The sequence below is a fragment of the Macaca nemestrina genome, chromosome 2 (assembly GCF_043159975.1).
Source record: "Macaca nemestrina isolate mMacNem1 chromosome 2, mMacNem.hap1, whole genome shotgun sequence".
Classification (NCBI taxonomy): Eukaryota; Metazoa; Chordata; class Mammalia; order Primates; family Cercopithecidae; genus Macaca; species Macaca nemestrina.
Genome location: NC_092126.1, coordinates 38,105,689 through 38,132,221, shown reverse-complemented (window position 1 = coordinate 38,132,221; position 26,533 = coordinate 38,105,689).

The window sequence follows — 26,533 nt, the reverse complement described above, 5'->3', positions numbered from 1 at the left end:
AAGATTAACATCAATAGTGATAAGTCATGTTCATAGCTTGTACTCTGGATCTGATGTGGCAAGAATGGCACTTTGCCTCTATAAAAATCTTCCTGCCAGGAAAATCATAACTCTAGTATAACCATGAGAAAAATATTGAACAAATCTAAATTGAAGAATTTCTACGAGATACGCGACCAGGAGTTCTCAGGTTTTAATGTTAAGGCCATCAAAACCCAGGAAAGTCTGAGAAACTGCCACTATCTAGAGGAACGTAAGGAGACATGATGACTGAATGCAATGTTGTGTCCTGGATAATATCCTGTCACAGAAAAATGACCTTAGGTAAAAGCTTAAGATGTCTGAATAAAGTGTGGACTTTAGTTGATAATAATGTATTAATATTGGTTTATTAGTTGTGACAAGTATATTAATGTAAGATGTTAGCAGTAGAAACTGGGCATGAAGGGTGAGAGAACTACCTGTACTATCCATGCAAATTTTCTGCAAATAGAAAACTATAATAAAATTAAAAGTTTACTAAAAAAAGATAACTTTTTTAAAAAGGTTGTGGAGGGGAAGGGAAGGAAGGCAAACATTTAGAGATGTTCCACCCTATAGGAGAAGCTAGTCAGATGTTGAAGCACAGATGTGAAAGGGACCCCAAAAGCAGAGATCTGCCTGTCAGAAATGGGTCAGTTCCAAGGAATCTTTGTAAAACTGAGTATGAATCCAAAGGCATTGCCCTGGAAACCAGCCAGAAGGAGTTCAGTGAGACTTTTATGGTCTATTTAGTTATGTCTACTTAGTGCCAGGCACTTTATAGATATTTTCTTATTGACTCCCTCAACAACTATGTGAAGCAATTACTCTTCTACTCTTTGTGTAGAATAGAAGCTCCAGAAAGATGTATGTCTTGAAGGCTACAGCAGAGACTGACTGGAGTTGGAGCCCAGCTCTGTCTAAATCCAAGTTCCTCATACTGCTTAAGAGCTTCCATTTACTGAGCACATAAACTATCATCCAGGCCCCATGGCAAATGCTTTAAATACATTTTCACATAAAATTCCTGATTTGGGTTGTAGGTTCTATCATGATCCCCATTTTACAGATGACGAAAGACTCTCTGAAAGCTTATCTACAAGTTCTTCAAAGTCCCATAGACAGGACATGGTGGTGCAGATATTCAAATACAGGTTCTTTGATTTCCAAAACTCAAATGTTAAACCACTAGCCTGTATCACTTTCCATTGTGGTGACTGGAGGTTTTCCCTGAGTGGTGTATGGTTTCCCCTGAGTGAAGTATGGCCTATCAGGTCTGCCTCGGAACTACTTCCTCTAACGCTAGGGTTGACTAGAAGGACCAAATGACCATTAAGCCCTGCTCACTATTCTCATCTCTCTTTGTATGGAGATCTATGTTTCACTCTGGAAGGCCAGCCTGCTGAGAGCATTGCTACAGTGAACACCCAGGCACTCTCCTGCTTCAGCTCAGCAAAGGAGCAGCAATTTCCTCAACTACCATCTGCAGACCTCTGGAATGGATCTTTAGATAAAGTCCTTTAGCAACATCTCAACATAATCAAATTGTACATTTTACTGTGGCTTCAGATGCCTGGAGTGTGGCCTGCAGTGAAAATGATGTCTATGACACGCGGGGTGAAAACGACTATCAAATGGCCTCTGATAAACAGGTGAGCTCCTAGCTCTGCAGACACTGCAGGCCATTTAAGATCTGCCAATCATATTTGAGCTGCTGAGTCCTACAGCCTGCATTGCTTGGCAATGTAGGATGCAGGAAGCAGATTCAATACACATAAAGAAAGCCAAGGGCTGGGCGTGGTGGCTCATACCTGTAATTCCAGCACTTCAGGAGGTCGAGGAGGGTGGATCACGTGAGGTCAGGAGTTCAAGACCAGCCTGGCCAACATGGTGAAACCCCGTATTTACTAAAAATACAAAAAATTTGCCAGGTATGGTGGCAGGTGCCTGTAATCCCAGCTACTTGGGATGCTGAGGCAGGAGAATCACTTGAACCCAGCAGGCGGAGGTTGCAGTGAGTTGCACTGCACTCCAGCCTGGGCAACAAGAATGAAACTCCATCTCAAAAGAAAAAAAATTGAAAGCCAAGGACTCAAAGCTCATGGGAATGATGCCTAGGATATTCTGTACCTGTGTGCCTGAAGCAGGCTTCAGAAGACAGCTAGGGCTTTAATCCTAGACAGAGGACCCAGGAGAAAATTCTTCAGCAAACATCACCGTCCTCAACACAGCCAAAACATTGGGGATTAGTTAACTCTGGCAGTGATACGCCAGGATGCTTTCCACTAACATTTTCCAAAATATCAGTGAGCTACTTCCAAGATTGTGTTGAGCAAAGGGTTAGTCTTATGCTGTGACCCTGCTGTGTGGTAATGGCAATGTAATTTCAGTTTGCAGCAGATACATTATATCCTAGAGACATTATCGCTCTTCCTTGGGAAATGCTGTTGCATAACAGTGTTGGGGCTTAAATTGTAAGCTGTGGCAATAGCCACATTTAATATGGGGATATGCTTGTATTTTTAAAATTTTGTGGGTTGGAATTGGTGAAGTGGTATTCTTATGTAGCCTGTTAATTCCCTGGCTTTTTGCGAAAATGGAACACATGAGAGACTAGGTGGGAAGGTGGTGTCCTCACTGCCAGGGGAAGGTGGAGCAGGCCACAGATGCTGAAGAAGGAGTACAAAGGTGCTTTTGCCTTGAGTGCGACCCCTCTGGCTGGGGTGAGCTGAAATGAAAGCAAGTGGTGGAAGGAAAAAATTTGCATATATTTTGGAATTTTACACATGGCAACAGGGGATAGAAAATTGATTTCTTTAGAATTTGGATTCTTCTGCATCAACAAGGGAAGGACTTGGAAGAAGGAGAAGGAATACAATGTTCAATTTTATGGGCCAGTTTGGGACATTTTATTATGTAGGTGTTGTGTTCTTTGGACTATGTTGTGATCATCTGCTGCATATTGTTTAACACTGTCTGGCGAGCTTGATTGGACAACATGGCTGGGCATTATTTAAGATGGGAAATAGGACAGCAGTGACTTCTTGGCCTACTGCCTCAAATGGTGTTGTTGAGGTTCCAGATATATCTTGGCATGAATGGAAAATTGGAGGGGCTCTTCTGCCAGATTGCTGTGTTTAATGGAGACTGACGAGACTCCTGTGTGAACTCACCCCAATGGGAGAAGGAGCCAGGCTAGTTCATGTGTCTAGAACAAAAGCCTTAGTTGTTGGCTGAGAGTCCTTATGTTTTCTCCTAGCCCAGTTCCCATTTCACTCATCCATTCATTTAAAACACTTTTACTGAGGCATTAATAGGTAGCAGTCACTGTGTTATGTGTATAATTGCAACAGTGAACAGGATAGAGACAACGAGTATTTGTATTCTGTGGACATTAGGGAGGCTGAGAGTAAAATCTGAAAGAGCTGGTGTTCTGAACAGTCTGGCAGATACTGGAGCGTAAGTAGTTTGCCTTCTCTAAAACCAGGTGTTGAATGGAGAATGGTCACCCCATAACCCATAGCTGACCACTTTGGCCCTTCAGCACCATAAGGACTCTGAGGTATTGTTGGTACTTTCTGGTAAAGCAAGAGGAGATAATATCCGGCAAAGCAGACATCTCTGGCTCTAGGAGAGCATAAAAGGAGACCATAGCACCTGCTGGGTCAGTGACAAAGAGCACAACGCTTGGCAGACGTGCAGGTGAAAACATAGGCCCAGCAGAGTGGTAATGTGGAAGACGCAGGGTCTGCAGTACCCTGAGGAGTAGTGGTAAAGAACTGGGATGAGTGCTGGAGGAGCAACAGTCATAGAAGGAAAATGCTTCATTGTGAGTATATTTGTGAGATTCCCTGAAACTACCCAGAGGCACTGGAGAGATTTTGCAGGACAGGAGTGTGTTTTCTTGTTTTTGATTTTTGCTGCTAATATAACTTCACACACACTTACAAACTGTTGAGCTGTGGGACAACTGAATTATAATACATATAATGAGAAAATCTACACAAAATTACCCTCTACTACTAGTGTCACAACCGCCGTAATTATTGCTATTAATGAATGCTTGCCAGGGGCTAGGAACTGAGCCATGATCAGTAAGTATATTAACGCATAATCCTTAGAAAGATTACAGAAGACTTGTTCTTTCCACCCAGATGGAACCAGATTATCTTTCTATCTGAAATAACCAAAAAAATGGACAAAATACATGAAATAATGGTTTTTGATACATGTATAATGGTTTTCAATACCATTATTTCATATATTTCAACAGAGGAGAGTAATACCTGAAAAATGAGAAAAAAACAAGGTAATACAGTGATTGCCCCAGCTTTCTGGCCATGGGACAGGGAAGGGGAACTCGGGTAGAGCCCAGCAGACAACCTGAGTTAAGGAGGCTGCAAGTCTGAGAAGATCAGAACAATTAGAGTGTATGGAACAGTGCCCCAACAAGGAAAAAGCTGCACATAGAGAGACATCCAGATGCCTGCAGAGGGTCTCTCTCAATTGCTTAGCTGAGTACTGATCAGTACATGTGTATGAGGTTAACAACTAAGGCCAGTAAAAGAATCACCCAAAAGGATTAGAGGTTACAGTGCCCACTGTTCACACATGGCTGGGAATATGCCTGTTCGCAATAGTCAGACTGGAAAATATAATGATTTGAAAGGTGTTAGGTAGATTTCAGAAGAAATCTCCTTTAATAAGAATAATTAGCTCTAGATAGCTGTGGTCCCACTTACCAAATCTTTAAAATGACACCTGAAAGGGTCAAACAGTTTCTAAGTAACTTAGCTGCATCCTAAAACAAATCTCAAGAATACTTATAGGAATACAGAAATATCCAGCACCCAACAAGGTAAAGTGACAATGTCTGACATCCAATAAAAATTTATCAGACGTGCAAAGAAGGAAAATACAAACCAGAATGAGGAGAAAAATTTGTCAACTGAAATCAGTTCAGAACTAATACAGACAAGGGCATTAAAAGAGTTGTAAATGTATTTCATGTGTTCAAAAAGTTAAGGAAAGACAGAAAATACTGAAAAGGTCAAAACTGAGCTAAAGACGAAAATTACAGTGTGCGAGATAAAAAATACGCCAGATGGAATTAAGAGAAGATTAGACATTGCCGAATGAAAGATCCAGAAATGATCTAAAATGAAACAGAGACTACTGATAACATTATCCATTTACAATACAACATGATGAATCCTAAAATAATTATGCCAAGTGAAATAAATCACACACACACACACACACACACACACACAGAGAGTATGATTCCACTCATAAAATTCTGGAAAATGCAAAAGAAGCCTGCAGATGTGGAGGACAAGAAAAGGTGGGAGAGGGTTACAAAGTGGAGGATAAAGCTTTTGGAAGTAACGTTTGTGTTTATTCTCTTGATTTTGATGATAACTTCATGGGTGTATACGTATATCAAAACTTAACAAATTGTACACTTTAAATGTTTGAAGTTTAATTACTATATGTTAATTATACCTCAATAAAACTAAAAACTTTTAAAGGCATTAGAAGGTGTTATCATATATATTTAAAGATGAGGAAATTGATATCCTGGGAAGTTAGTTGACTTACCTAAAACCAAATAGTTTATCAGACAGTGACCAGGATTCTCAATTCTTTATGCCTTTTAGTGACATTGGATGGCAACATGAAAGCTAACATCCCTTGATCATACTTTCTGAAAGGATTGCATTTAAAACATATCTATAATCGACAGTGAGCATTTGTTGATGGACCCTCTCTAATATACATCTACTGACCACCATCTGACATACTGCAAATATATTAATTTGTTAAATGTCAATCTTCCCACCCCCTGGCCAACAGAAAAAGAACAGGAATTGTGCTTAGTACATTATTTATATTGAATATTTCTTAAATATTTATCTCTGTCCATACCTCTTTCCCTCTTGTCCCAGCTGGCACTTTGGTGACCAAATATGCATAAACTCCAGTGGTTTTACAGAGACACAACTTGTCTCCTATAAAATCATTGGAGTTTTGCCTCATGCTTGCATCTGGTGGCTCTTGCCTCATGCTCTAGTGTTTTATTGTTGTTGCTGCTGCAAGACACCCATTCAAGTAACATGTATTACTTTGAAGTGCAGGTTTCCTTCATGGGATGAACCATTTTAGTGGGAGATGGGATTCAGGGGATACATTTTCTCTCATCACTTCCTAATGGATGGACCTTACATTACTTCTCAGGGATGGTCCTGCAGGATTGAGCAATCAGCCTCACTTAGTGGTGGCAAATATAATGCTCCTGTATTCACTTCCTTACCTTTCCAGCTTTACTCTCTTTGACCCTCATTCCTACCACCTGAGATTGAACTCCTTAAGTAAGTAAAGCACATAAGCCCCTTGCTTTAAGAGCTGGCACTAGCAGTGGTTCAAGGGAGTCAACTCCTGGATGGCATTTTGGAGCCATGCTATCCATGCATTGGATGAGAATAAAAATGTTTATGCCAGTAATAAGTGGGATAGTGGTGACTTCTGAAAGGCAGTGGCATTATAACAACTAAAGTTTTCACTTAGGTTTCCTTGGGATGAAGTGCAGACACAAAGTGAAGTGTTATAATATATGGTGGCTATGGCTTTTGAACAGTACGGGGGCAATGAGGCAATGATAATTATAGGAATTGTATAATGTAGTGGTTTAAAAAACCTCATTAGAGCCTTAAAAATGACAATCTCAGAACAGCCAACTGATAAATTATGTTGTGGAAATCAGAAATTCCTATGGAAGCTTTCAAAGAGATGTTCATCTCTGTAGCCACAGGGCAGGCTGTGATGAGATCAGGCCCAGCATTTAATTGTAAGGGCATTGGGGCTGCAAAGGGAACAGAATGTGTAGCTGGACAAGTCTCCCATGTCATGGTCATGTCTTGTATGAAAAAATAGTGGAATCCTGAGACTTGGAAGAAGGCAATTTGGTAGATGAGCCAGAGGATCTTGAATTCTCAGATTGCTTTGAACTTTCTGGAATGGCAAAGGATTTCCATCCTTTGTTAGAGGACAGAAGACTCCTCTTTCCTGCAGATTGTGCGATGACCTCACCTGAGGTAGGCACCTCACAAAGTTCTGCTTGTTTTTCACAAGATTTTCTCTCACTCCTCCAACCCCAATTCATTTAGGCCATTAACAAAGGCCAGATGTCAACACATCCTAAGTAGAGAAGTACAGCTCTTTTACAGGACAGAATAGCTTATAGTGTGAAAAAAGTCCTTACTTCATACGTACTAGCAGGGGCTAGAACACATGTGTCCATGGATCTTATGGGTGTTGAACCATAGAAGAATGTGATGAGATAGAAATTTATTGTTGGGGCACTTGCCCATGAATTAGGATTCAATGGTTTGACAGGGACACTTGCATTTGAAATGATCACAATAGTTTGTTGGGATGGCCCTTTGAAGCTTATATATGACAATGGATTACAGTTCATAGAGATTTTTGAAGTGTGGTCCCAGACCAGCAGATTTAGCATCACCTGGGGACATGCAATTCCTCTACTGAATCAGAAACGCTGGAGTGGACTCCTACAATCTATGTTTTAATAAGCCCTCCAGGTGATTTGGATGCTCACTAAATTTTGAAAACCACTGGCCTATAATAATAAGGTGGAGAAACCAGAATTACTTTTGCACAGTATTTAAGGAAAGAGTCGGGGGCTCAGGGAGATGGAACTGTTAGAATGGGTTTATTAAGTAAGACACAAGAACCATGTTGGATATGTTCCCTTGGGGGGTTCTAAGTGCACCCTTTCCTTAAGGCAATACAGAAGGCACAGGCGAGGGGAACACTAGAACCTTTTTAAAACTTGGTGGTGGCTGTCATCTGTGGGATGGGGTTAACGATGGGAGATGCTCTCATGAACCTGGTTTCCTAATGCCAATGGGATGATAAGGTTATAGGATGATGGAGGCAGGTGGCAGCACTTAGGGTCAAGGTTGCTATAATAGGCAAGTGGTAACCGGGGTGCGTTGACTTACAGGGGTTTGTAGAAATGACTAAACAGATCATGGCAGTGGTGGGGAAGGGCAGTGTGCAGTGATAGAGGGACAGCAGATGAGAGTGTTGCTCCATTTGTAAAATAAGATAAAAGGCCATCTCAGCTGCCACGGTGGAAAGCCAGTCCTTCACCTGTTCTAGTTCACAATCCCAGAGTCTGCTCTGTGAATAGAAGGCCACATCCACTCAGCAAAAACTTTGTGGTATAATTGCATGTATGTATGGTAAGTATCTCACAGACCCTTCTCCACAGTGACCTGCGGTCATTTGCCAGGTTAACTGCATGCTTTAAAAAGGGGAATACGAGATTAGCTCTGGAGTCGGAGCTGATGCTGATGCCAGGGGTACCTGCATCATCATGGTCTTTGAACCTAGAAAATGTTCACCACAGCAGCCCCATCCCTAATCAGTCTCAGCTTCCTTACAGTTAGATCTTCTCCCCATTTCCCGGCCCATATTCCCCAAGACCACTACCAAAAAAAATGATGCACTGTTTCAGCTAGTTTATATCTTCCTCATGCCTGCCCATAAGAGGGTCTAAATTGATTACTAAGTCACCTACTTTATCTCACTTAGGTGAGACAGAGTTCAATAATGTTAGAAGTCAAAGTCTCTCTTTGACAGGTTTGGGCTGATCAGCACAAAGTTATGTTATTCTCAACATTACACTTAAGTGTGACTTCTGCTGCTCTTTTCTCCAAAGATAGAAAATAGTAATTGCCCATTCGCTGTTATTCTTTCCTTATGGCAGGTCTCAGAGGTTAGGACAAGGACAAGGAAAGCTACCCAGGCAACAGTTTTTCTGGAAGGTCCAGTCCCAGGCCCATAGCCCTGGGCATTAGGAGAGGGAACACTCAGTTTTGCCACCCCTAGCAATGAGGACTGGTTGGCAGGAAGCCAAAGTAATATGGCTTTTTCATGATTATTACCTACACTGAGCTCATCAGGACAAGCATGTAAAGTGGCAGGTGTATAGTATCCCAGCAGCTCCCAATCAGGCTCGCTTGGATTTGTAAACATCAGAAAACCCAAGCCACTCCCCACTAAGGTCTCCATATTGGCTCTGCTCAGCTTTCACGTTATCATTACGTGGAGGTGCTGTCCTTAGTACTTAGTACTTAGTACTTGCTGTCCTTCGTACTCTGCAGTGATGATCTTCTGCAGTGATGACCCTGGCTGATTTTCCTTGAGATGTGTGCAGACCGTAATGGACTTCTGTGATCTAGAAATCTCCTCCCTATGGCAGTTCTTTCACCCCAGTTGATATTAAACCAGCATATATCGTTTTTCACTGTCCTTGTACTTTTCATTCTGTGGCAGAGCCTGTTTTTTTCCAGTTTATGTTTGCTTATAGCTAAAGTATTTTCAGACATATTTGTGTATTTCCTTTTATTCTTCATCGATGAAAGTATTATGAAGGAAAAGTCCTATACACAGACAGACCTTGCTGTACATTTCCTCATCCACCAAGTTTGGATGATCACAAACACAATTTTAAGAGATATCCTATATACAGATGAAACTGAGGATTTATAAGAGCAGAGTAGATACCTCACTGTGCAGACTTCTTTGACCAATTTTCTTTTTTTTTTTTTTTTTTTTTTTTTTTTTTTTTTTTTGAGACAGAGTCTCGCTCTGTCGCCCAGGCTGGAGTGTAGTGGCCGGATCTCAGCTCACTGCAAGTTCCGCCTCCCGGGTTTACGCCATTCTCCTGCCTCAGCCTCCCGAGTAGCTGGGACTACAGGTGCCCGCCACCTCACCCGGCTAGTTTTTTGTATTTTTTAGTAGAGACGGGGTTTCACCGGGTTAGCCAGGATGGTCTCGATCTCCTGACCTCGTGATCCGCCCGTCTCGGCCTCCCAAAGTGCTGGGATTACAGACTTGAGCCACCGCGCCCGGCCTTCTTTGACCAATTTTCCTGGTTAAGTGCAGAAATATAAGTGCTGGTTGATCATCTCTTGAGAATTCTGGGAAGCAAGTCAAAGGTATCATTCTAACCCTTCAGGATTCCATAGTTTAGCTAGGGAAGGACTGAGGGAGTATACAAATAGAAAAATAATAGAACTGTGTATCAGGTACCTAATGGGGACAAATGAAGACATCTTTGAGGCAGGGATGCTTGAGCAAGATTTTGAAGACAGATAAAGTGGGAAAGCTAATTTGCTTTTTTTGCTAAGATACGGTTTCACTCCACCTTCAAATAACAAGGAGGAAGCAATAAGTAAACATTTATCTGCCAATCTCTCTCTCTCCATTCATGATCTTGTTTAAACCTCCAACAACCCTGTAAAGTGGATAAAATCAACTAGCAGGAAGAATGGGATATGACAACCACAGGCAACAGCATGATGTCCGTTGAGAAACACAGGTAGATAGTTTTGGTGGGGTTTAAAATATCAGTGGGAAGGGTGAAAGGAAATGAAGCTGGAGAAATAGGCAGGACCAAGTCACAGATTGTCTTATACACCTAGAAGCACAGCCTTTATTCTCTTGGCCAGTGGTTTTCAAAATGTGGTTCCTGGATCAGCAGCATCAGCATCACCTGAGAACTTGTTAGAAGTGTAGATTCTCCACCCCTCCTCCAGCAGCTGAAGGAGAGACTCTGGGGATATAGTTGGAAATCTTAATTTTAACAAGATCTCCGAGTGATTCTGATGCACACAGTTGTTAGAACCTCTGCTTTAGGGGTCGAGGAGCCACAGCACGTTCTGAGCATTGGGAAGCACATAGTTTAAAAAGATCTCTCTTACAGCAATGTGGAAGCAGGATTGGAAGGGGCAAGCCCTGTGACAGAGTCACCAGTTGGAAGAGTGCTCCAACAGTCCAGTTGAGAAATGACCAAGATCTAGGCAGGGCAGAAACAGAGGAACTGGGGAGAAGAACACAGGGGTGAGAGGTGAAAATTTTTTGGCAGACTTTGAGGCCAGCTGGATTTGGAAGGTGAGGGTCAGGGGACATTTGCTGCTGTGACTGAGGTTACAGTGAAATGGCCCAGTATGGTCAGGCCAGCTAATAGGGAGGGGTACATTCTCCAGTGTACCTTAACATCCATGTGCTCATTAGCTATGTCTTCCCCTTGACCTTCACAGTGAGGAAGCAAGAGCTCTTTCTGAGTCATCAGAACTACTTCACAAAGATGAGTGATTATTCCAGACAGAGGAAACATCTCAAAACCAGTAGTGCTAATGAAAAGAATATGTAAAGCGTATGTGTGTGTATGCACAGCACATTCTAGGGAATGCTGTGGTATGGGATTTCTGTTTGGATTCCAATTATTTTATTATCTTCCTGGTACCTGCATTTGTATGCAATAGGTGATGGGGTGAGGTGAGTAACTTAGCTAATAGTACTTCATGGTCTCAGCCTCTGTGTATTTGATTTCCAGCAAACAATGCAGCTAGGTAAGTATGAGAACTTTTGGGGGGCATAGGGAGTGTCGAATACTTCAGTTATTGGTTGGTTTAGAGACTTAAACATCTCTTGTAGAAATGTTCCAAAATTCAGGCTGTAAGCCACTGAATGTGACTGTGCTGCTCGATTGTTCCAGAATGGGGTTCCTGAGAGTCATATTAACAGATCATTGTATTTCCTTAAAATGTCCTGTCATGGGTTGAATTTTGTCCCCCAGAAGAGATATTCAAGTCCTAACCCCAGTGTCTGTGAATGTGACCTTGTTTGGAGATAGGATGTTTGCAAATATAATCAAGTTAAAATGAGGTCAAGCTTGATTAGGGTCAGCCCTAATCCCATGACTGTTGTCTGTGTAAGAAGCGGGAAATGTGGATGCAGATGCAGGCAGAACAGAGAGAACATCATATGACTATGGGATCTGCGACTGGAGTGATGCACTTACGAGTCAAGGAACATCAAGGTTATAAGTTAGGAAGAGATAAGGAAAGATTCTCCCCTAGAGGATTTAGAGATAGCCTGGCCAACACCTTGATTTTGAACTTCTGCCTCCAGAACTGGAAGGCAATACATTTCTGTTGTTTAAAGCCACCAAGTTTGTGGCAATTTCTTGCCACAGCCCAATAAATGAACATGTCCCAAACCTTTAACAGGTTTAAGATACATAATTCCAACTTCAAAATAGAAATGTAAAAAAGCAACAACAACCAGAGATGATTTGAAACTTACATGAAACAGACTTTTAAATCAGGGGAGTTGGGGAAATGGAAGAGGAGCCTCCTGTGTGTAAAATATAAAGAAAATGGATAATGTTTTTTTCCCTCAAATTGCCCAAAAGTGCAATAGACTGGCTTCTTCTAAGATGGAAGGAAAAATTGTCTATAACTTTCAGGGAAAATAAGGACAAGCAGAGAATTCTCCTGTTCTGTGACAGCCTATCACCAAATGAGAGATGGAGAATAATAGAAAAGACAGTGATGATATAAAATGGGCCCCAGCCATGGAGCATTGCTGGATTAACTCCAGCAGCATTTGTGTACGTTGTCATGTCAATAAAATTACTGAAATTGAAACCTGAAATTGAACAGAGTGTGAAAGAAAGAAGATATTACTCAAGGGACCGAAGCAGTAAATATTCCCATTAAGGGAAGGTGATATCATGGAAAGTTTCTGTGGTTTGTGATGCCATTGAAGTCCAAACAAAGCAGGTATAATTTCATTGTTTCCCTCTGTGGCATTTTTTTTTTTTTTTTTTTTTTTTTGCAGAATGGAGCACTTGGTTGTAATAAAATTGTGCTCCTGAGAAATGAAATCAAAGTTCACAGATGCATCAGTAGGTTGGAGTGCATATTCATTTATTCACAAGCCTTGTGGGGCTGCTTTTTCTCAGCCAGGAGATGTGAGCTTTCTTTATGCACCAGCAGGAAGTTGATGGGAAGAACAGGCTCTGGGTTTCTCATTCTTGGACAAGGAAGAAAGCTGAGCCTGAACATGACTGAGGTCAGCTCAGTGAGGTTGGCTTGGCAGTGTGGCTGGAAATCCACCTCTCATCTCACCTCTCCTTGTTTAACTGTGGAATAATTCCTTTTTACCTACTCTACAATCCCTGCGACCCTCACTAGATGCCCCCAGGCAACCCCTCTCTTTTTCTGCCATCTTAGGCCAAGGTTAGGGTGCACCATTCCTGAGGCTAAGTCTGAGAACGACTTTAGGCCAGTTCCCTTTTTATAGTCAAGAAAGCTCGTCTGCCAGCTGTTTTCATCCCCAGCAGTCTGAGTGCTTAACTGGAAGACTGATATCCTCACACCCCATGTGGCAGGGCATTAGGAGCTCTGCTGATGATCTGTCCATAGGATAAGCTCCTGACTCAAAATATACAGACACCAAATCCACTGCCAATGTTTCCCCTTGGAGATTGCTTTGTATTGAAAGAATTCACAGCCTGCTTAAAGTTCTCATCTTCTTATAGAAACAAGTCAAAAGGAAACAGAACACAGCATCTAATCCATCATTAGATACACCTATAAAAAGCCCAGTGTTGTCAAACTGGTGAGGAAGACCTGTTTTGTCTTTCCTGGGGATGCTGAGCTCAAGATGACTTGGCTGAACTCTTGGAACGCAGTAGGAGGTTGTTCCTATTATGATTCTTATTTTATAATGGAAACTGAACTTTAGAGATGTTAAAACATTTGACCAAATTGGCAGAGTTAGAATTACAACCTGGGTGTATATCTTGCCCAAGTCATGAGGTCAAGGGCACCACTATGCCACACTGCTTCTCATGAACTACAATTTTTGGGAAGGTGCAGAATGTCAGGGCTGGGTGACAGTCTTAGTCTGTTCAGGCTGCTATAACAAAATAGCATACACTGAGTAGTCTATAAACAAAACAAGTTTATTTCTCATGGTTCCAGAGTCTGGGATGTCCAAGATCAAGGGGCCAGCAGATTTGATGTCTCATGAGGGCCCGTTTCCTAGCTTATAGATGGCAACTTTTTGCTGTAACCTTACATGGTGGAAGGAGCAAGGCAACTTTCTAGAGCCTCTTTATTAAGAGCATGAATCCCACTCATGAGGACTTCATCCACATGACCTAACTACCTCCCATTAGACCCATTTCTTAATACTATGATTTTGGGGGTTAGGATTTTAACATATGAGTTTTAGGAGGACACAAACATTCAGACAATAACAGTGACTTTAGGGGTCCTCCAAGCAACTCTGCTGCTGGTGTGTAAAGCTCCTCTACAGCACTGCTGGAAAGTGGTTGTCTAGATTCTGCATGCTTACTTTTAGTGCCAGAGAATGCACCATCTCTTTGGATAGCCCATAATGTATATTCAGTCATACATAAGCAAAATACCACTATTTTGGTTGTGATTTGAGATTTGCCATGTGTAACCTCTACCCATTCATTCTGTCCTCAGGGACCACAGAAAATAATCCCAATGCTTTGGCAGACTGTGGAGCATTTAAGAACAGGCTTTGGCTCTCAATAAATCTTCATTTTTTATTCAGTCTTTGAACAAGACCTCATCCATAATGGTTTCCAGAAATTTTGCTTTTCTTGGAACATGCTACAATTTGCTAAAGTCCCTTTGTAAGTGTGGGAAACATAATTTGAACACACAATATTCCAGGTGTAATTTGGCCAAAAAATAACAAGATGAGACTCTTGCATTCTATCTTTTTGCCACCTTTGGGTCCTGGAAGTCAGCCTGGTATTGACTATGTTTCAAATAAGATTAACTTGGACTCTGCTCTGAGTTGCAATCTGAGATGACCCAGGAATACCTTTACACTATCGATGAATAGAGCAATTTTATGAGCACAGGCCATGGTAAAAGTGCTCAGCCCTTTGCATATTTCATTGACCAACCTTTGTAAAGAGATAAACAGCTCTTGGTTCAAATTGAACTCATTAAAATCCAACATCCCAATTGGTGTTATAAATGTTGCTATAGAGATACCTCCTCCATGGCTATTTGCCAGGGACCATCACATAAACCTATAGATAAAACAATCTTATCAGTTCTAATACATTGGTTAGGGCAAATACTGTGGGTATAATATATATCCATTTTGGACACAGCTTATAGTTTTCTATAAATTATCCAGTTCAGGAGCAAGAACCATTGAGAAGTCTAGAAATTTGTAAGAAATATGTTGTCTTCAATTCCACATGTTTATGTTCTTCCAAATGTCAACTTACCTTTTCCTCTGAATCAACAGTGCAGTATCTCTTCAGAGTCATTGTCTCCTCACTTTATGATGGTTCTGACTGGAAAATGTCTACTAAGATTTTTTTTCTGAAGTACTTCTGTGAATTTTGGAAGAACATACCATGTTTTTTTTTTTTTTTTTTTTTTGCTAAGATACGGTTTCACTCCACCTTTAAATAACAAGGAGGAAGCAATAAGTAAACATTTATCTGCCAGTCTCTCTTTCTCCATTCATGATCTTGTTTAAACCTCCAACATCCCTGTAAAGTGGATAAAATTATTCCTATTCTATTTCTCTATTTCATAGAGAAATCTGAGAAACTGAGGCTCAGAAAGGTAGGATGACTTGCACAAGGCAAAGTACTGACAGAGTCAGTCTTCAAACTCTTGTAAACTAATTCTAGGTATAGTTCATTCCACTACCCCCAGATTGTTTTACTGTTCCAAACTGTAGTCCTCTAAAGCAGTTTGAAAGAGGCCAATCATTTGCTCCTCAGAGGCAAGGTTTCCTCAGCAGAAATATTCTATTATGATAATAGAATAATTTCCATGAACTAATGTCAGGATTCATCTTAAAGTTAATCAAGGAGGACTAACATAAAGTTACTCATGCCACTGCAATTACTTTATCTAAATTAGATATGCTACTTTGGCTTCACTTTTCTCACTAGGTCAAATCAAACCAATGATTTTTAAGAATCTACAAATATTTTTGTTTAAAAAACAGGATAAAGTGAAATATTTCACTGAGCTATAAGAAGATATTTTTGTTAATCGATATTAATACAAATATTTTGGATTCAAGATTTAAAGATAGAGACAGAATGGGTGAAAAAATACTTACTGAGTTTGACTGAACTGCAAACTAGCAAAAGGATTTGTGGTGGAAAGTGTTTCAAAATGCCACAGAATACAGAGAATCTCTAAAACTTTGGGTTAGGATTCTCTTAGAATTTAGGGTCTGGGTCAGGAGTTCCCAACTTTCCAGGGCCAGGCAGGTAATGTCAGTATGTGAGAGAGGTGGTATAAGTTTTTTCTATTTTTTTATTATGGTAAGATACACACAAAATAAAACTTACCATTGATAGTGTAAAGGTATTCCTGGATCATCTCAGATTGTAACTAAGAGCAGAGTCCAAGTTAATCTCATGTGAAACTTAGTCAATTCCAGGCTGCTCAGTGGCATAATACTGAGTAACCATCACAACCATCCATGTCCATATTCCTTTCATCTTATAAAATTGAAACTCTGTGCCTGTTAAACAGTAACTCCCCATTCCTCTTTCCTCACAGCCCCTGGCAACCACCATTCTATTTTCTGTCTTTATTATTTTGATTACTCTGAGTACTTCCCATAAGTGGAATCACACAGTATTTGTCTTTTTGTGACTGGCTTCTTTCACTTAGCATAATCTCCTCAACGTTCACCCATGTTGTAGCACATTGCAGAATTTTCTTCCTTTATAAGGCTGAGTAATATTTCATTATATGTACGTATCACATTTTGTTTATCCATTCATCTATTGATGAATGCTTGAGTTGCTTCCATGTATTAGCTATTGTGAACAATGCTGTTATGAAGATGGGTTACAAATATCTCTTCAAGACCCTGTTTTCATTTATTTTGGGTATATACACATTTATTTTGGGTATATACACGTAAGTGGACTTGCTGGAGCATATGGTAATCCTATTTTTAATTTTTTGAGGATGGGTATAGAAAATCATGGTATATGTGGTTTTCTTTTTACTTTTTAAACTTTTATTTTAGGTTTGGGGGTACATATGAAGGTTTCTTACATGGGTAAACTCATGGCTTGGGGGTTTGTTGTACAAACTGTTTCTGTAAAAAGGTATTAAGCCCAGCACCCAATAGTTACCTTTTGTGCACCTCTACCTCCTTCCAACCTCCACCCTCAAGTAGACCCCAGTGTCTGTTGTTCCCTTCTTTGTGTTCATGATTTCTCATCACTTAGCTCCCACTTATAAGTAAAAATATGTGGTATTGGTTTTCTGCTTCTGTGTTAGTTTGCTAAGGATAATAGCCTCCAGCTCCACCTATATTCCCACAAAACACGTGATCTTGTTCTTTTTGATGACTGCATGTGTTCCATGGTGTTTATGTACCACATTTTCTTTATCCAATCTGTCATTGATGGGCATTTAGGTTGATTCCATGTCTTTGCTGTTGTGAATTGTGCTGCAGTGAACATTTGCATGCATGTGTCTTTATGATAGAATGATCTATATTCCTCTGGGTTTATGCCCAGTAATGGATATATTGCTGGGTTGAATGGTAGTTCTGCTTTTAGCTCTTTGAGGAATCACCATACTGCTTTCCACAATGAACTAATTTACACTCCCACCAACAGTGTGTAAGTGTTCCCTTTTCTTTGCAACCTTGCCAGCATCTGTTATTTTCTTAACTTTTTCATAATGGCCATTCAGACTGGGGTGAGATAATATCGCATTGTGGTTTTAACTTGCATTTCTCTAATGATCAGGGATATTGAACTTTTTTTCATATGGTTGTTGGCCACATGTATGTCTTCTTTTGGAAAGTGTCCATTCATACCCTTTGCTTACTTTTCTAAAGGGGTTGTTTGTTTTTCTCTTGTAAATTTGTTTAAGTCCCTTATGGATGCTGGATATTAGACCTTTGTCAGATACATAGTTTGCAAATATTTTCTCCAATTCTGTAGGTTGTCCGTTTACTGTGTTGATAGTTCCTTTTGCTGTGCAGAAGCTCTTAAGCTTAATTATATCCCACTTGTCAATTTTTGCTTCTGTTGCAATTGCCTTTGGTGTCTTTGTCGTGAAATATTTGCTGGTTCCTATTACCAGGATGGTATTGCCTAGGTTGTCTTCCAGGGTTTTTATAGTTTTGGGTTTTACATTTAAGTTTTTACTCCATCTTGAGTTGATTTTTATATATGGTGTAAGGAAGGAGTCCAGCTTTGATCTTCTGCATATGACTAGGCAGTTACCCCAGCAGCATTTATTGAGTTGGGAGTCTTTCCCTTATTGCTTGTTTTTGTCAGCTTTGTTGAAGATCAGATGGTCATAAGTGTGCAGCTTTATTTCTGGGATCTCTATTTTGTTCCATTGGTCTATGTACCTGTTTTTGTACCAGTGCCATGCTGTTTTGGTTACTGTAGCCTTGTAGTATAGTTTGAAGTTGGATAACGTGATGCCTCCAGCTTTTGTTCCTTTGCTTAGGTTTACCTTGACTATTTGGGCTCTTTTTTGGTTTCGTATGAATTTTAATATAGTTTTTCATTATTCTACTAATAATTATGTTAGCAGTTTGATAGGAATAGCATTGAATCTATATATTGCTTTGGGCAGGGTGGCCATTTTAATGAAATTGATTCTTCCTATCTATGAGCATGAAATGTTTTTCCATTTGTTTGTGTCTTCTCTGATTGCTTTGAGCAGTGTTTTACAATTCTCACTATAGAGATCTTTCACTTCTCTGGTTAGCTGTATTCCTAGGTATTTTATTCTTTTTTGGCAGTTGTGAATGGGATTGCCATCCTGATTTGGCTCTCAGCTTGACTGTGGATGGTATACAGGAACGCTAGTGATTTTTGCACATTGATTTTCTATCCTGAAATTTTGCTGAAGTTGTTCATCAGCTAAAGAAGCTTTTGGGCTGAGCCTATCAGGTTTTCTAGATGTAGAATCATATCATGAAAACAGGCATAGTTTGACTTCCTCTATTCCTATTTGGATGCCCTTTATTTCTTTCTCTTGCTCGTGCTAGGACTTTCAATACCATGTTGAACAGGAGTGATGAAAAAGGCCTTCCTTGTCTTGCGCTGGTTTTCAAGGTGAATGCTTCCAGCTTTTGCCCATTAAGTATAATGTTGGTTGTGGATCTGTCATAGATGGCTCTTATTAGTTTGAGGTACGTTTCTTTAATATCTAGTTTATATAGAGTTTTAAACATGAAGTGGTATTGAATTTTATGAAAAGCCTTTTCTGCATCTATTGAGATAATCAAGTGGTTTTTGTCTTTAGTTCCATTCAAGTGGTGAATCACATTTATTGTTTTGCAAATGTTCAACCAACCTTATATCCTGGGGATGAAGCCTACTTGATTGTGGTAGATTAATATTTTGATGTGCTGCTAGAAGTAATGGCCAACCCAGAAGCAATGAGCACCCCTAGTATCCACGCTATGGTCTCTAAATATTTCCCTGAAAAGGACTGTTCTTAACAAAAAAAGCTTATTCCCATTCTGAAACAGGGAATGAACAAGGCAAGCCTTAAATATCATATTATACTAAAAATCAAGGAGATAATTAATGAAAGACTACTAAGGTTTTGTCAAAGACTCAGATTCCAAATTGAAAAGGCTACCACTATCCAAAAATGGAATGATTTGGCCACTGATACAGATACAGTTTAATGGATTCATATCGTATCAAATATATTTGAATTCATAAATTTATGAGGTGGCTAAAAAATAACAGTAAAGAAGAAACTCAGTAATAACTGATAGAAAATTAGGAAACTAATTTATTATTCTGAAAACTGGTAAATATAAGGAAATTATCCAGGAATTATCTTTCCTTTCTACAAGAGCTATACCTCAGAGTAAACAAATTAATGATAAGGGAAAGTTCTTTTTTATATTATTATACAGATAATGCTAAGTGAAGAAGAAATGATATAATTAGAGCATTAATATTTGGTAATCACGAATGAATTGTTGGATCTAGGCATTGATCATCAATACTGCTAACAACACAGAGACACGTGAGCATTATGGATCTCCTGATGAAAGTACACAACTCCACCAGTGAAGTGGTTTTGCCAAAAAAAAAAAAAAGAACAGAAATAAGAAAACAAACAAACTTGAATCTATATCAAGTCCTTAGCACTAGCAATTTAGAGGAACAGAGATATTCATCAAGTGAAACCATGGGATCTAATTAGCAAAATTCAGACAGTGGAAAACCCTTTAGGAAAAGCAATCCAGTTTACTTATCAACTAAATTATAAAGAAAAGATGAGAGAGAGAGAGAGAGAGAGAGAGAGAGAGAGAGGAAAGGGGAACCTTTAGGTTAAAAGATACTCAAGCTAGATATCAACAGTTATAATATGTGGCCCTTTTTTGTATCTGAATTGAATCAAACTGTAAAAGATCAGAAGAAAGACAACACAGAAATGTGAACGCTGATTTTTCCTAATACCATCACATTAGGGGTTAGGATTTCAACAAATGAATTTTAGAAGGACATTCAGTCTATAACAACCAGTAACTTCATATTAAAGTTTACCTGGAAGCTGTTGTTTCTCCTACGTAGCTTTTAATTTAGTAATTTGCTTTCCTGAATTTTGGATTTTTGCCTGTGACTTTCCTACTTTGACCACCATTAATTTGCCACACATCTTTGCTTCAAGCTGAAGACCTCCCCAATTCCTTAAATCTACTCCTAGTTAGCACTAACACATTTTATGTGCACCAGAGACTTTTACTTAAGGACTGTCTGTGGGTAGTGGGTAGAGCTTATAGGCAATCACTTAAAATTGAATAAGAGGCATTATAACTAATGCTACGATTCTAAAATTAGCTGTAATCCCCAATAGGCCTGCCCTGCTGCCTTCTTTCTTCCTTCTGAGACTTCTATTACATTTTCTGGCTCCCAAGTCACAAACCACAAACTCCCAGTTATTCATTTATTTTTTCCCCAGAAGAAATAGCTTTGTTGGGATTAGCATCTGGAGAAGAAAGTAGTACCTGATACATCATAATGACTTGAGGAATGCAGATAGGGCAGGCATACCGTTATTAGACAAATGGACTCCATTTCCCAGCAGACTCTGTAGTAAGTCTAAGCAATGCAAGGCCCTGTTGGGAAAATAGTTTCCCCACTCCCAAAACCCTCTACTAAGCTACCATTTTTAAAAATGGAGCAACATTCTTCATATGCCTTTTTTACCTCAACTACCACTATTGTAAATACAAGGAAATATCATATTTTATTAATCTTAAATTTATATTTTACATTTAGCTCCAAGTGTTCCTCATTTTCCATAGTTGCTGTCCTTCTGAACCTGGTTAGGTTGAAAATTGAGAGGGCAATCTTACTAGCCCACAGTGGCCTTTTTCCATTTTTCCTCACTGGTTAGGCCCAAGTAATAGGGAGAGTCTTAGGCTTGGGCAATAGAGTTATTTGCCTCACACAATAGCACATTAAGGCATCAAATTTGGGATACAGAGCCAGGCTGATGAGATCTTTAAACAGGAAAGCACAGACCCATAATTGGTGTAGAAAGAAGAGGGATGATTGCTGGCTTGTGTGTCTATAAGCTTTCTCCATCCTCATCTTCATCTTCTCTTCCAGTCCTGGCCCTGCATTCCAGAAACCTAGAAATTCACAGAAGACTTGTCTGTGGTGAGTATGGAGGGGAGTAGGAAGTAGTGGGTGTCTAGGGTGGGGGGTTAGTAGCTTGGATACTCTGGCTGCTACCCAAAGTGAGGGGACATTTGATTTCCATGAGGAGCCCTGGGTGGGGGTGGTAGAGAGAAAGAAAGAGAGGCGAGAGAGAGAGAAAGAGAGAGAGAAAGCATATGTATGGGGAGACAGGATCAACAGGATCGTAGCTTTTGGGAATGTGGAGTTGGAGGAATATGGAGGACTCCCTAGTAGGCATGGATGGCCTCAGCTCTCCTAAACTGGGATTATAGCAGCTCAGTATTCCTTGTTAAGTCTGTGTTTGGACTCAATTTATCTTTATCTTCCTATCACTTTCTTAAAACAGAGCAGTTCATCTCCCCTCTTCAACCTAAACCAAGCTCTTGACCCAGGTTCCTATACCCAAACAGTCATTGAAGTGTCTTCTAAGCAGAGGATCATCTATTCAAGGTCTCCATACAATCACAGTCTATCGGGGGAGTCCCACCCCTGATATTTATCATGAGTTCTTTTCTATTTCCTAGGTGTCTTGGCTGGTTTGAGAAATAAAGGGAAAGAGCACAAGACAGAGAAATTTAAAGCTGGGTATTGGGGGGAGACATCACATGTCGGCAGGTTCCATGATGCTCCCCAAGCCATAAAACCAGCAAGTTTTTATTAGCGATTTTCAAAAGGGGAGGGAGTGCACGAATAGGGTGTGGGTCACAGAGATCAGATACTTCACAAGGTAATAAAATATCACAAAGCAAGTGGAGGCAGGGCAAGATCACAGGACCACAGGATGGGGCGAAATTAAAATTGCTAATGAAGTTTCAGGCACGGCAAGCATTGTCATTGATAACATCTTATCAGGAGATAGGGTTTGAGAGCAGATAGCCTGTCTGACCAGAATTTATTAGGTGGGAATTTCCTCATCCTAATAAGCCTAGGAGTGCTACAGGAGATGGGGGCTTATTTCATCCCTTCGGCTTCTACCATAAAAGGCGGTCGCCTTAAGGGGGCCGTCTATAGACCTACCCTCAGGGCACATTCTCTTTCTCAGGGATGTTCCTTGTTGAGAAAAAGAATTCAGCGATATTTCTCCTATTTGCTTTTGAAAGAAGAGAAATATGGCTCTGTTCCGCCTGGCTCACTGGTGCAGTCAGTTTAAGGTTACCTCCCTTGTTCCCTGAACATTGCTGTTAATGCTGTTCTTTTTCCAAGGTGCCCAGATTTCATATTGCTCAAACACACATGGTCTACAAACAATTTGTGCAGTTAACGCAATCATCACAGGGTCCTGAGGTGACATAGATCCTCCTCAGCTTATAAAGAAGATGGCGGGATTAAGAGATTAAAATAAAGACAGGCATAGGAAATCACAAGGGTATTGATTGGGGAAGTGATAAGTGTCCATGAAATCTTCACAATTTATGTTCAGAGATTGCAGTAAAGACAGGTGTAAGAACTTATAAAAGTATTAATTTGGGGAACTAATAAACGTCCATGAAATCTTCACAATTTATGTTCTTCTGTGGCAGCTTCAGCCAGTCCCTCCGTTCGGGGTCCCTGACCTCCCACAGCAACAGTCCAAAACGCTGACAGAGCTTAGAAATCACATATTTCTTGGTTACTTGATCACAGTCTAGTCTGTTTCTCTCCACCTTTCCTTCCAGAGACAGATCTTAGAGCTTATGAGATTATTTTCTTCAAGTTACAGAAGCGTCAGAAAAAGTGGAAACTGATGTACAGTCCAGAAAGTGTGACAATATGACGAAAGGTGGACTCCATGAGTTTTTCCTTTTTCATTTCCTCCCTTAGTTCCTTTTCTGAACGAGGAGCTTTCTGTGTCCACCTGAAATAGTGTGTTGCATAATCGCTGTCTCGGTCCTACTGTAGTTCTTGCTCCTGTACTCAAGGTCTTGCTGCTTCCTGCAAACAAGCAAGAACAAACAGATCTCAGATATCTTAATGACAGGTGGTTGATCTCAGTTTGTAATCAAAAGGGTTCCACCACCACCACTAACACCCCTAAAATTAAATGCAATGAAAAAAGGAGTAAATTGCTGAATAAACTGCACTTTAAATATATAATTAATAAAAATTGTATTTGTTCTCCCTTGTGAAGTGTGTCACTATTTACCTAAGTGTCGCATGCCTAAGCCCAGTGGAAGGAAAGCCCTCTGTGGTCCAGGGTGATGGATGGCTGAGACTCTGGCCTGGACTTACACTGTCCAGCTATTGCCTGATCTTGCTATTCCTCTCATTATCCTTCAGCAGTCTGCAATCCCAGGCCAACGGACATTCAGCCATACTTTGGAACTGTTGTTCTCAAGGGGACAAGTGGACTGCAAGTCAGATCCACAAACATCAGCTTATGAACCCTATTGTGGCTTATGTCTTCTCCCAGCAGACCAGACTCTCAGGGCATTGAGCACCATGTGCAGAGTTTCAGCAAGTGTGTCATTTGAGTCTTCCTTGAAGGAATCACTGCCTGACTGCAAGGCAGAGTACTTTTGTACCTTGGTTTGGCCCTTACCTTATCTATCTAGCTCAATAGGGAACAGAGATATTTTGGGATGCAGACCCCCATCATATCAGCATGTTTTCTGCCCTTCTCCTCCCTCAGCTCCAGAAGGATAACCCAGGTCTCACAGGGCAGAGGTGGAATTGCTGGGTGGTAGGAGGGTGAGCACAGAAAGCAGCTGTCACTTGAAGTCCATCTGCCGTAGAGACTCACAGTGTGACTAGTGACAGTCCAATCCCGTATTTCACATCTGCTTTCCATAATGCTTTTTCCCATCATAGTCTTTATAACCATCATATCAACTTGTTATCTTGAAAACTGTTGAGAAATGCCCCTTGTGGAGACTGCTTAGGGAGTGATTGTGACCTTTATTTCTCCTCCCACCTGACTGCCCAGAAGCATCAGTTCCCATGGCCTCTAGACTGATAATTATGGGCAACCACTTATCTTTAGTTTCTCTGTGTCTTTTCCTTCTTGTGTTGGAGGCCCTGAACACATCTGGAACACCTCCAGGCCTGGGCTCACCATGCCTTAGATCTGAGTCCTGGCAGGGTCTAGGTCTAGGCTCTCGGGATTCCCAGCAGGACCTAACTTTTTACCTCTACAGGTTTTGTGTAATTCTAGAGAGTGTATTTTGGGAACCCCAAATCAGACTAAATATCTGACTTTTTAAACTCCATTTATGGGACCTGTGTAATAGAATATTTCAAATGAGCACTGACCGGGAGAGCCTGTGGTGTATGATGACCCTGGTGGGCACTGGCACCTGAATGGTAATTATGAACTCAGCAATAGAGTGCTTTGCCACTGTGGTCACTCCATCCCGTTTCTGAGAACCTGAAGGAGGTTGCTGTTTCTGGACTTTGTACAGTTACTCGTGGGCCATACATCCTCATCTGTGACTACATTTCATACCTGTAAAAAGAAAGGCTTTTGAGTAGAAAGTCCTTAAAATCCTTTTCAGCTTTAACAACTGTGTGGTGTTATGATCTGTACTACTTTTGATTTATTTTTCCTCTCCTTCCCATATATCCTGGAGAAATCTTAAGAATGAGGAAACTGAATCCTAGCTGACCACTGCAACTTCCCAGAATACAAAGTATTCCCCTCTCTTGTCTCCTAAGCCAAATGCAGATTTGCAAAAGCCCTATTGGGGCAAAGTGTGTCCCTGAATTGCTCACTCTGTGTATTTGGATTAAAAATGAGCATTGCACTGCATTAGTAGAAGTAATATTTACAGGTTTAGCATGGATGCTGATCATTAATGGAAAAATAAATTAAAATCCACATGCCCTCAATCTGAAGAATCTTGGCACACTTCTGGATAAGATTAATGTTATGAAACAAGGTTTTAGAGGAGATATAGGAGACTGTGTCCTTGATATAACAGAGCTCAGTGTACTTTATTGTGAAATTTCCAGGGAATTGATTTGCAGATGAAAGCTCAGAAGCCCACAACAGTGGACAACAGAGCTGTCTGTTGAGCAAGTCTGGGGGATGATAAGAGGAGGGGGGATAAAAGACATTAGCCGCTCAGGAGCTTCTAAGAGCCGTTTCCTCAGATGAGATATTCTTGTGTGACTTCACTTGGGGCCCTTGCTCTGAGAGCATATCCTAAGCAGCCAGTGCTCCCTGCCATTCTACCAGATTTTATGCTCCAGGATTGTATGGTTTTGGAGTCGGGAGCAGTGGCAAGTGAGGACCAGAGAGTAATCAGCATTCCTGCCAGTGTTGGAAGCTCTCAAAATTTGGCCTTGATTAAATGCAGTGCTTGGCACACCTCCCAGGCTTGGGGAAAGGACAGGTAGAGTCACACACTCTTTCTTTCAACCCACATTTATTGAGCACCTGTCAGTACTGGCTCTGCCTCTGTCACATCCTCACAGGGGTTCAGGCATATCAAGGAGGAACTGTAATACAGTGTGGTCAGGGCTATGATGAGTTAAATACAGGATGCTGTAGGAGCATGGAATGCGGGTCCTGACCTTGCCTGGCCACTAGGGGAAATCCTTTAGTGCAAACACCAGCCCAGCCTCTAAAGACCATGCCTGCTTTAGAGGCAGAGAGCAAGAGGAAGTGAGCAAGGGAGGTCATTCACAATTCTGTCACTCCCAGATTTGTCTGAACCTTTTCGGAAGGCATTTATATTTCCTGCCAGCACCACCCCTTGGGGGTGATGAATTCCAATAAGTTTCAATCCATTTATTACTCACCGTGAGAGAAATTGCTTCCTTTTATGTCTGGAACTAAACCTGGATCACATTTCACAGGATATCCCCTAGTCACAGAGTTTTGGAATCTGGTGCGTAAATCCGTGCCTCATGAATCCTCAAGGTTCTTGTTTGTTTTGTTTGTTTGTTTTGTTTTGTTTTTTGAGACAGAGTCTCGTTCTGTCACCCAGGCTG